The following is a 13,238-nucleotide window of genomic DNA, read 5'->3' on the forward strand; positions in this document are numbered from 1 at the left end:
AGACAATATTTTTAGTTATCAATTGTCTGAGAAAGTGCTGCATAACCAAACCATTGATTTCCAATATTTCTGTTTTGTAAGAAGGTTCAAGTTTTAATTAGATGGGAGAGCCTTAGGTGTTTTCAACCACATCAGTAGTTCATGTACTGTGCTTGGTATCCCCAGGTCAGGAAGAGTTTCATTGATTCATACATAAATACAAAGCAAATTCTATGTATAACATACACTGTAATATACATCCAGGGAACTTACTGATGAAAGTGAAAAAGATCACAAAATCTGATGATTTGTGTCCTCCTTTATCATTATAATCTTTATTACCTTTCTAGCTGAGTTGTAGGGCATGTGTGGTTCTCTCCTTAAACAATGCAAAATAGTAAAAAATGTTATACTCTAAAGGATAATAGTGTGTGGTACTGAGCTGAGGGAACAAATTCAATCTTCATGTCAATGTTTATTTAGCACTTAAATTGCAGTTTATAAGTTCATAAAATTCCTACTCCTATGTTATAATCATTCGCTCATAAAGGGAAGCATTGTATATGCTTTTCTAATGACTTTACTGACTTGTCTCAGTACCTTTAATGATCTATGAATGTACACTATAAAGTCCTTTGTTCCTCAATATCCTTCTGTTTACTTTTTATTCCTTTGATTTGTACTTTTCTCTTCTCCAGATTAAATTCCATCTGGTATTCTACCAGGACCAAACAATTGTTTGTGGAGTTTGGAAAGGGTAAGATGAGGGATCACACACCAGTCCTTATAGAGGGATCAGAAGTGGAAAGAGTGAACAAATTCAAGTTCCTGGCTATCAATATCTCTGAGGATCTAACCTGAACAGCTACAGCTAGAGTAAAAGCACGACAACAACTATCTTGCTTGAGGAGATTTGGTATGACACCAAAACCACTCGCAAATTTCTCCAGATGTCCCATAGAGAGTATTCTAACTGGCATGGGGACAAGGAGGCGACTTCACAGGATCAAAAGCTGAAGAGATTTGTAAACTTAGTCTGCTCCACCAAGAGCACTAAACTCCATAGTATCCAGAATACCTTCCAGGAACAAAGCCTCAAAAAGTCCATCATTAAGGACTCCCATCACCCAGGTCATGCCTTGTTCTCATTGCTACCATCAAAAAGGAGGTACATTAGCCTGGAGACACACACTGAATGATTCAGGAAGTGTTTCATGAAGTGTTTTGAAAAGCTCGTCATGAGGCATATCAAGACCCTGCTGTCCCCCTCACTGGACCCCTTGCAGTTTGCGTACCATCCCAACTGCTCAACAAATGACGCCATTGCCACCACCCTCCACCTGGCCCTAAGCCACCTGGACAAAAAAGACACATACGTTCAGATGCTGTTCATAGACTTCAGTTCAGTATTCAACACAATCACCCCTCAGAAACTGATTGGAAAGCTGAGCCTACTGGGCCTGAACACCTCCCTCTGCAAATGAATCGTAGACTTCCTGACTGGGAGACCTCAGTCAGTCTGGATCGGGAGCAGCATCTCCAACACCATCACACTGAGCATGGGGCTCCCCAGGGCTGTGTGCACAGTCCACTGCTGTTCACTCTGCTGACCCACGACTGTGCTGCAACACACAGCTCGAACCACATCATCAAGTTCGCCGATGACACGACCGTGGTGGGTCTCATCAGCAAGAACGACGAGTCAGCTTACAGAGAGGAGGTGCAGAGCCAACAACCTGTCTCTGAATGTGAACAAAATAAGAGAGATGGTTGTTGACTTCAGGAGGGCATGGAGCGACCACTCCCCACTGAACATCGACGGCTCCTCGGTAGAGATCGTAAAGAGCATCAAATTTCTTGGTGTTCACCTAGTGGAGAATTTCACCTGGTCCCTCAACACCAGCTCCATAGCAAAGAAAGCCCAGCAGCATCTCTACTTTCTGCCAAGGCTGAAGAAAGTCCATCTCCCACCCCCCCCATCCTCATCACATTCTACAGGGGTTGTACTGAGAGCATCCTGAGCAGTTGCATCACTGTTTGCTTTGGAAATTGTACCATCTCGGATTGCAAGACCCTGCAGCAGATAGTGAAGTCAGCTGAGAAGATCATCAGGGTCTCTCTTCCTGCCATCACGGGCACTTACACTACACGCTGCATCCGCAAAGGAAACAGCATTATGAAGGACCCCGTGCACCCCTCGTACAATCTCTTCTCCCTCCTGCAGTCTGGGAAAAGGCTCCGAAGCATTTGGATACTCATGACCAGACTATGTAACAGTTTCTTCCCCCAAGCTATCAGACTCCTCAATACCCAGAGCCTGGACTGACACCTTGCCCTATTGTCCTGTTTATTATTTATTGTAATGCCTGCACTGTTTTTGTGCACTTTACGCTGTCCTGGGTAGGTCTGTAGTCTAGTGTAGCTTTCTCTGTGTTGTTTTCTTTAACGTAGTTCGATCTAGTTTTTGGACTGTGTCATGTAACACCATGGTCCTGAAAAACATTGTCTCATTTTTACTATGCACTGTACCAGCAGTTATAGTTGAAATGACAATAAAAGTGATTTGACTTGACTTGACTTGAGGAACAGCTTCTTTCCCTCTGCCATCCGACTTCTGAATGGACATTGAACCCACGAACACTACCTCACTATTTTTTTAATTTCAATTTTTTGCACTATTTATTTGATTCAACTATTAGAAGGTAAGTATATATATTTACAATAATTCACAATTTGTTTTGTTTCCTTTCTATTATGTATTACACTGTACTGCTACCATAAAGACAAATTTCACGACATACACCAGTGATATTAAACCTGATACTGATTTTGATTCTGAGCTAATCATTTTTATCTTCTTGCAATCTAAAGAACTCCCCTTCACTGTTATCCACAGGGCCAATTTTTGCATTTTCTGCAAACTTTACCATGCTCTTGAATTTAACATCCAACTGTCAATATATTTTACAAAGCAAAATTAAACTGTGTCCTCTATGAGCACCAGTTTGTCAGTAACAAAAAATCATTCTTGCAACTTGATATAAAGCAAATTTTGGATCCAATTAGCCACTCCTTCTCAGATTCCATGAGCAATATGTATTTTTGACCATCTGGCTATGTGAAAACCAGTTATGTAAAATAGGCTGTTCTTTCCTTAATTAATCTTTTATCCTTCAATGGTCTTTTGATGTTTAGCTACTAGTGCTTCATCATATCATTTTGCTTAATTTCACATCTACAGTTTTTAGACTTTTCCAGGCTTTCTGCCACTCTAACAATATTATCTCACATAATCTTCACTTTTTTGCATTTCAGGAGATTCCATATATGGCAGACCTACCCTTTTCTTTGTGAGTCTCCTGAAACCCTATCATAAATGTATCTCTTTATTCTGAGACTGATTGAACTTCAAGTTGTTTTTGCTTCGCATGTGTTAAATCCTTTCTCGGAATAGTGAAATAGGCCTTAGTACATTTTAGAACTTTTTCTCTTAATTTTTTTTCAAGAACAGTACTTCATCTAATTGAATTATGACCTGGGCCATGGGTGAAAGGGAAGGGGGAGGGCCATGGGGGTGGGGGGGGGGGGGGTAAAATCGGCAGAAGTGCTACACCTGCCCAGTTCCCTTTTTCCTTACCTCTACTCAGGGCCCCAGACAGTCCTTCCAGACGAAGCAGCACTCCACCTGTGAGTGTGTTGGGGGGTTGTGTATATGGTGTTCCTGATGCCTCCTCTGCAGTGGTGATTCCGACATTGGTTGGGGGCAACCGCTTTGTCGAGCACCTTGGTTCTATCCACAAAGAGCAGGATTTCCTGGTGGCCAGCCATTTCAATTCCAATCCCCATTCTCATTCAGGCATGTCAGTCCACGGTCCCTTCTGTTGTGATGAGGCACTCTCAGGTTGGAGGAGGTAGCCTTCAACCTGATGGTATGAACATCGATTTCTCCACCTGCTGATAATTTTTACCCCCTCTCGGCTTCTTCATTGCCCATCTCTGCCCCCCCTTACCCCTTCTGCCTATCATCCCCAACCACAGCACCCCTCTCCTTCTCTTTCTCCCATTGTCCACTCTCTTCTCCTGTCAGATTCCTTCTTCTCCGGCCTTTATTTTTTCCATCGATCACCTCCTGGCTTCTTCCCCCACCCACCCCACCTGCTTTCACCTGCCAGCTTCTAGTTTGTACTCCTTCCCTTCTCTATCCTGCACCCCCCGACTTAGTGTGGCATCTTTCCCCTTCCTTTTCAGTCCTGAAGAAGGATCTCAGCCTGAAATGTCGACTGTTTACCCATTTCCATAGATGCCTCCTGACCTGCTGAGTTCCTCCAGCGTCTTGTGTGCCTTGCTATGGATTGCCAGCATCTGCAGAATCTCTTGTGCAATACGTTATGCATTCTGTTATGTTTGTAATGCCTCAGTGCACTGTTGCAATGAAATCTGCATTCAAAACAAAGGTTTCACTGTATCTTGGTATATGTGACAATAATAAACCAAATTACCTATTTGATTTACAATTTACTTAACATTTTATTTTAAAAAGCTGTTACTGGTCAAGCTCAACTATCATGGGACATCCCCTCAGCACTAGGTCAGAAATATTTGCTTATAATGCTGACACAAGAGGCTGCAGAAGCTGGAATCCAGAGCAACAGTGAATCTGCAAGAGGAACTCATTGTTCGTTGCTTATTGTGCTGCTGCTTTATGCAACTCGTGGATTTTTAAAAATATAGTCAAGAGAATGTCAAAGCATAAATCAAATGAGGCACAAATAAGTGACATTAATATGTACATTAATATTTCTTTGATTCTGGCTTCTTTCTCGTGTATAATTTTAGCGTTCTAATAGACTGATGACTAACTGATCCGGGGACAGAACATAAAAAGGATAGGTGATTCATGTACAGTCATATAATGGGACTGAGATGTAGCAAATGAGATGTCTAATTCATTCAGCTGTGTTAGGCTTTTTTTATTCCAGCAGTACATCATCTAAATACCATTTTCAAACCACAGTACAAATTTTTTTTAAATGAAACTCGTCCTGATTATTTCAAAACAATTGCTCCTCCGGACAGACTGCTTGCTGCCTCATTAAGAATGCATACCATTTCACAATCCCCTTCATCTTATGCAATCTAAATAGTCCAATGAGTGTAGGAACAAAATATTCCATGAAAAAGATCCATGTTCTAAGATCTCAAGGTGAACTAGAAAATAAGCTATTCATTATTGGATAGAACAGTAGGGAGAAAGTATTAAAATGGCAATGAAATTTAAATAAATTGGCATTTACATAATATTCACAACTAGTTCATATACAACAAATTATTTGAAGTACATTCATTTTTGGCTGTAATTATGCAGCAGTCTTTTGTCAAAATAACGTTTGTGGCAATGGTGGTATGATTTGCAATCACACTTAAAAGGTACAGTACAATGGTTAGAATGGCTGAAGTGTTGGTGAGCGGCAGGAGGACTGATTGCGAGATGTAGAATGCCTTCCTCTCTATCTCATAGCTTGTCCAAATTATAGATCAGTCACATCACTATTTGCATTGAAAGAAAATCCTCTCTTGACCCACAGCCAGTTTTGACACTCTTCTCAAGGAATGAACTGTTCCCTTGCAGTTTGTTTTTACTTGTGTGGTCCTTGTGTTCCTAATATTTATATAATGCCTTTTCAGTTTCTTGGCAGCTTTCTCCTATTTCTTTCCTCGTTTCATGGTCACATTCAAATATTCGGGTGAATAGAAGTGCATTGGCTCCAGGCTGCAGATATTCTCCAAATGATTGAAAGTTATTGCTTTGAAAAAATAGTTTGCCTTATTTTGTGGAACAATTGTAATATCAATCATCAACCACATGCAAGGTAGAACAGTTGAATTTACTCTCACCTTTCCTTTGGCTTTCATATTGTAATTTCATTGTCTGTTTCAGTCTCTGAAGTAATGCTGAATGGAACTGTAGCACTGTAATCGATTTAAACATAGTACAATTTGTATTGTTGTATTTAGAACAAGCAGAAGATAATGTTAATCATAATACAATATACAGAGTTATAAGAGACTGCAGATGAAGCCAGAATAAGAAGCTGAGGGGAAGGGAAGGAATTCAAGTTAGAAGGTGATAGGTCAAGCCAGGTGAAGGGAACAATTCCATCTGGTTTGTAGGAGCAACACCTCATATACCGTTTGAGTTGTCTTCAACTTTAGGCATGAACTTGATTTCTCTAATTTCCGATAAGTCTTTCCCCTTTCCCCTTCCCTTTACTTCCATTCCCAATTCTGGCTCTCCTCTTACCTCTTCTCTTCTCCTCACCTGTCTATCACCCCCTTACCCCTCCTCCTTCCCTTTCTCTCATTGTCACTCTCAGCTCTTATCAGATTCCTTCTTCCATCAGCCCTTTACACTTTCCACCTTTCAAATCCCCCTCCCCCATCCACCTACCTTCTCTCTCACCTGACCACCTATCATCTTCTAGCTTCCATTCCTTCCCCCCCCCCCCCCTTCGTATTCTGGCTTCTTCACCTTTCCCTTCCAGTCCCAATGAAGGGTCTTGGCTCGAAATGTTGACTATTTATTCTTTTCCATTGATGCTGAGTTCCTGCAGCATTTTATGTATGTTACTCTGGACTTACAGCATCTGCAAGATCTCGTGTTTGGAGACTGCACATGCTGTGATTTGAAACAAAAAACTGAGTTTCTCCAGCAGATAGAGCACCAGAGCTCCCAACCATCATTGAGCAGATGAAAGAAAATACTTTACATCAAAGAATTGAAATACGATACTGCTTCACTGACTAGTCACCAATACTACCAACAAAAGTTAAAATCTTGACTGGTCAACATAAACCAAGATTTGGGGAGTCATATTCTCACAAGGGAAGGCGTTGGTTACAAGATCCACCTGCATCTGGTGCACTACAACATTTTTCAAAACCAAATGAGAAAAGGAACACTTGTAGACTGGGATCCCAGTCCTGGTACCAAACTCATAGTCCATGGAGCAATAGTGCCAATCAAGATGCACCAAAAAATGGACCACTTTCACTAGTTACCTCAGAGCACTGGAGAAATACAACTACACAACATCTGCAAATCCTCAAAATCCATTGGTAATATCCAAACTCATATTACCATCATCATCCCCAGCGTCAAGGTTCTGATCACAGTCAACCAGTTCCAATGGCCAGGCCAGTTCTTCTACATACCTGAAACCCGATACCTTTGAAAATATTTAAACTCTACATTAACTTTTGAAAATCCCTGACCTAAGACAGCTTATGCAGGAAAGCATAGTCGACTTGAAGTCTTTCTGACAGGAATATGTCAAGGCCAAGTGCAAATAAAAGAACCCAATCAAGAAGGTAACAATAATAATTTGAAGACTGCATTTCCGTGTAGAAATTTGGTTGGAGTTTTATATATTGCAATGTTCCAGAGTGAGAGCATAAATATAGCTATCGTACAACACATTCAAAATTAAATGCTGCATGTTACTTTCCAAGATGTACCATAAATCTGTTGGCCTCAAAGACAATAAGGCTTGTCTGGAGCAGCAAATGAAGGCTGTGAAGCAATTCATGTATTTACAAAGTGTGTGAAATAGAGTTGCACATCCTACTGGCAGAAGTGGCTCAAGTAGTAATAAAAATTTTCATGGCTTTGAGTACAATGTTGTAGAATCAAGTATATGTTTCAAGTGCAAAACTCAAAAAAAAACCCCATTATACAATACCATGGGAGCACTGCATAGGACATACCATAATTCAGAGGTATATATATATCAAGAGTAGAGTCTGCTCTCTGAGGCAAATATTGAAGGTCATGTGACTCTATCATAAAGAAGAGCAGAAGATGCTGTCCTGCATTCCAACTGAGATTTGTCCCTCATTCAACTTTGTCATGATATAGTCAATGCGATATTCCTGTTTAATGGAAGATTACTGTAGCTAAATTGCCTATCAACTTTTCTAGATTGCAGGTCAAGAGTTTCATTGACCATAAAGTGCTTTTGGTCCACCTGAGACTATTTAAATGCATAACGAAAAGATGGTGAACAAGCAAACGAACAATTGAGTGGCCAGAAATACAAGATTTTACATAAGAAATTTAGGCAGAAGTCAGGGATAGACTCTTGGTGTAGGAAGTTGGATTCATATCCAGGGGTTGAGATGGAACCTGTTAACATTCAGGTCTAGATTGTAGCTGGTTGAAGAATTCACGAAGGGAAGCAGGAGCTATCGGGTACTGTGACTGGAACAATTTCTCATGTGGACTGTAAATGCCAAGGTAGATTAAATCACCTGCTTTGCAGTTTATAACTATCTATGTGTTTGGATCTGCTTATTAAATAAAAAACTCAATGGAACTTTTCACTGCCAGAGCTGCAGGTAATTATATTCCCACAGAAGTATTTCTGTGTTGAGGCTGGTGTTTGTGATAATACAGGTGGAAAGCATGAACTATATTGTGAATCAGAAATGAAGTCATTACTGCAAGCAGGGTAAATATTGAAATAGTTAAAAATGTATGTAAACAAAAGGAACAGAACAATCTAGTAATTTGTGTCCTATGCAAATATGATTGTTATTGGTCTGTAGTGTTATTTAATAACCTATCTGATATGTGTACTATTTGGTACTTATTAACCACAGAGCACAGATGGTTAAAGGACTCGGGGGTTGAAATGGAACAGTTTGCAAATGAATACTAGCAGATAGGAACTGTGTAACCTCTAAAATAGATTACTGTTTTATTATTAAGAGGTGTTGATCCTTGATTAAGAAAAAGGTCTAGAATGAGGACTACTTTTTAAGTCATAATACTTAGAAATTAACTTCAAGGAATTAGTACAACCCAACGAGTTCCAGCACTTGAGGTAGTTCTGCAATCATAATAGGAAAAAGAGTACAAGCAATAGGATGATACTTTAGGAAAAAAATATATCAAGGTCACCAGGTAAATTTTCAATCCCTTCCCGTAAACACATTCCTCGCCAATGTGTTGCCTGAAGTTTCATAGGCATTCAATGAATAAAACAGTAATATGTATATGTATGTATACATATATTCAACATTATTCATATAATTACTGAAATGTTAAATACACAACAAGGGTCAGCTATCTGAGAAGACAATGGGATCTTTCTATTATGATTGGCATGTGCACATTAAGTATAGCAAACAAGGTTTTCAAAGTTGCCGGGTATTTATGGAAAATTTGTTGCTATGTTTCTCCCTTCTGCTTGAAGCATTCTCAGCACCTGACATGGTTCTCATGAGTTTTACAAGATTTAAAACTCTATGAATAGTAACTCGCCTCAGGCTTAAGAGAAACTGGTTTATCGAATTCATAAATTTAAAAAGCAAATTTCTGTTCTTGATTACGTGCTTGTTGAGTTAGAATTCATTCCTTTGTGATAGCTGCAGCTGGCTGTCCCATGCAAAAAATAGTTTTATCATTTAATCTTTTTTTGTAAAATGGTCTCTAAGCATACATGATGAAATATAGATGTACAGTAAGTATAAAAACTAAGGTATTCACATAGTATGTTATGCAGTTTTCTTCCAACTAGAGTCACCTCACTTGAGCATATGAAATAACAAGTACTTGAGGTATTTCATTTCCCTGAAAGGAAAAGAGGTTATTCTCATTTAGGTAACCAATCTGTACAAAAAAAAAATGTGTTGTGGTTTAATCCTGACTTGATCATGTGTTTATTGGTGAGGAGCTACGTTCACCAGAAGTCTGAAGTCCTACACCACCACTTCTTTTCAACCTTTCAGCTCTTGAAACAACCTGCAAAATCTCTGACATCACTACCTCAATACAGCAACACTGTGACCACTTTCAGCACTTTGAAACCATTACAAGAAAGAACACCAAGGGAACAAATAAGAATGTTACCACAATGAACATTTTTGTTCTAATTGTGTTATTGCTTGTAATGTTTTGTATAGCTTACATTATTAACTTGAGTTTTTCTTATCAATTGTGTGCAGTTGATGCCTGTCATGCTGCTGCAAGCAAGTTTTTCAATACACCCATACATACATGTACTTGTATATATGACAATAAACTCGACTTTGACATTTTCTCCACCTACTTTCTTTTAAACTTTTATGCATTGTCAGAAGATAGTTGATGTGGCAGCTTCTTCCCCTCTACATGAGAAATCTCTGACCCTTCCCTCTCCAACCCTGTACTGAATTTCAAAACTTCAGCAAACATTCTGCTTCCTGCAATCACTTCATTTATCTACACCACTACAGAACCAGACCTATTTTTTGTTAAAGATTAAAGATTAGCTTTATTCACCACCATATATACAGTGAAATGCATGGTTACATCAGTGAAACTTGTGCTGAATAGCCTGCAAATAGCCTCACATGTCTGCATCAGCCTGTTATGCCCACTACTTACTAACCTTAACCTGTACCTCTTTGGAATGTGGGCAGAAACAGGACCACCCAGAGGAAACCCACATGGTCACAGGGAGAACGTACAAATTCCTTACAGGCAGCAGAGGGAATTGAACCCGTATCTTACAGCTGGTGCTAACCACAATGCTACCATGCCACCCTTTTTCTTCTTAAGAAACAAAACTAGCCTTGCTTAATACAAGTTTTTTCACACCTTGCTCTTTCCTTTGCTTTTAAGACTAAAGGAACTTCTCAAAGTATTGGCAGTTACCCAAAGGGTGAGGTTTCTTTCACAGTGGCGCACCAATTAGATAGGTGATGGGAAGTAAGCACTTCCACTTCGTAAATACCATTGTGTCCAGGCTAAAACAAATGTTTTATTCACTTGTAATCAGACCTGTGAATTGTTGGTAAGGGCACAAATCCACATGCATGTTACATGAAGGAAGTGATGGATGTCCTTTCAGACCCTCAGTAGGTCTTGTGTTATAGCATGTCCCACAGTAGGTTAGAGAGGAAATTTCAAAATAAAGGCATAGCAATGACAAGTTGTCAAAATCATGATTTTTTATGAAAATAAAAATAATCTGCAGACAATGGAAATAAAGTCATAGAATCATAAAGGTACACAGTACAGAAACGGACTCCTTGGCCCACCCAACCTATCAATGTCAATCAAGGTGCCTTGCTGAGCCGGTCCCATTAGCCAGTATTTGTCCACCTCCCTCCAAATCTTTCCTAACCATGAGCCTGTCAAAATGTCTCTGAAATATTGTAGTGTTATCTCCCTCTTATGTCCAGGGGCAACTCGTTCCATATACCCACCCTCCATGAGAAAAACCTGCCCCTCAGCTGCTCTTTAAATGTTTCCCTTCACACCTTAAACTTACAGCTGCTGGTTTTAGACTGCACTACCCTGGGGGGAAGAAAACTGACCAGTCACCTTATCTATGCTGCTTATGACTTCATCAGCCTCCATGAGGTCAGTCTCCTTTGTGCCCGAGGAAACAGTTCCAGCCTATTCAGTCTCTCTTTATAACTCAAACTCTGTAGTCCTAGTAACACACTTGTGAATAACTTTTTTATAGTATAGCAATATTATAGATATGGTCTTCGAGTGTCTTATTCATCTATAACATGATGTCCAAATTCTTGTATCCAATGGACTTTCTGATAAAGGCAAACTTGCCTCATGCCTTCTTCACTACCTTATCTATCCATGTCATCTATTTCAGGGAACTTTGTACTTGTACTTCCTAGTCCCTCTGTTCTACAACACACCCCAGTGCCCTGTCACTTAATGTGCAAGTCACGCTCTGGTTTCACTTCCCAAAATGCATCACTTTGTGTGAGTTAAATTTCATCTGAAGAAAAAGGAGAAAATTTGGAGAAACTTATCTGGTCAGGCAGCATTTTTGGAAAGACAAACTCTAAATATTTCAGGTCGAACAAAGGATCTTGTTTCAGAAGATTTTATACCTATCAAATATAGATATTTCAGCAATACTTATTTATTTTTCAAGCCTAATATTGCACTGTTCTGTAAGAAAAATATACACTACTTTTCTAGCAGTATTAATGTACTCATACACTAATGAGTTGTACCTAAAAAGTTAAATGTGTCTGTTGGAATAAGCAGGATGTGAACAGTATTAGCAACAGCATTTTATGATATGTAAACTGGGTGCCATCCAGAAGAATTAGTAAAGCTGTAAATTACTTTCAACTGTTATAACTCTGGATCAATGATTGGTATAAATATTATACACTTTATCTGAGGTTTACGTGCATTTCATTTTTCCCTTGTGTGTCATTGTCAATACAAGTCCCTGCATGATCATGAAGTTTAGAGGGAGTAACTTCATTCCCTTGGACCATGAGTACAAAAGACAAGGGTGAAACTTGAAATGTGCATTAGAACAAAATGACGTGCATGGTGGGGTTTGCAAAGCACATTTAGGTTGAACAGCCTTTAGTCTGTGATTAGCAGGGCCACATATAATTTAGTTACTGAGAAGATCAGTTTGAAAATGATACAGTGATGGTCACTGACTTCAAAAGAATTTACCACTTGCATGTTTTTTAATCACCTCTCACAGCCAGCAATTGCTTTTTGTCTATCATCTTCATAGGAATGATCTTTTACAACTGGAAAGCTGGGCTTTTGATTTCCTTTAGATTTTCCCTGTTTTTATATTCTTTGACTACCCAGTAGCTATTTGAATTCTGTTTAATTGACTTACAAATTGTGACTAATAGTATAGAATATCAAAAAGGTAATTTGTTTTACTTATGTTGATGTGCAAGGGGTGGTTGATGCATATGAGGAAATGTTGCTGAGTATGGGGTGTTATCAATTTGTATATAATGTGTGGTGATGGTTGATAAATGTTTGGGTGAGTTGCTTATGTCCATGGGTTGCAGTGCTGAGGGGTATTGGCAGTTGTCAAGGAGCATGTGGTATGTTATTGTGGGAATTGTTGAGAGGAGTGTATAAGACCATAAGGCATAAGAGAGTAGTAGGCCACTTGGCCTATCAAGTCTGCACTGCCATTCCATCATGGCAGATTTATTATCCATCTCAACCCCACTCTCCTGCTTTCTTCCAATAATTCTTCATACCTTAACTAATCCTGTTGCTGTCTGTACATTCTCCCTGTGACCACGTGGGTTTCCTCCGGCTACACCACTTTCCTCCCACAGTACAAACACGTACCAGCTGGTAGGTTAATTGGTCATTGTAAATTGTTTTGTAATTAGACTACGATTAAAATCAGGAGTTGCTGGTCAATGCAACTCAAAGGCTGGAAGGGCCTATTCTGCTCTGGATCTCA

This window comes from Hypanus sabinus, chromosome 11, assembly GCF_030144855.1.
Source record: "Hypanus sabinus isolate sHypSab1 chromosome 11, sHypSab1.hap1, whole genome shotgun sequence".
Taxonomy (NCBI): Eukaryota; Metazoa; Chordata; class Chondrichthyes; order Myliobatiformes; family Dasyatidae; genus Hypanus; species Hypanus sabinus.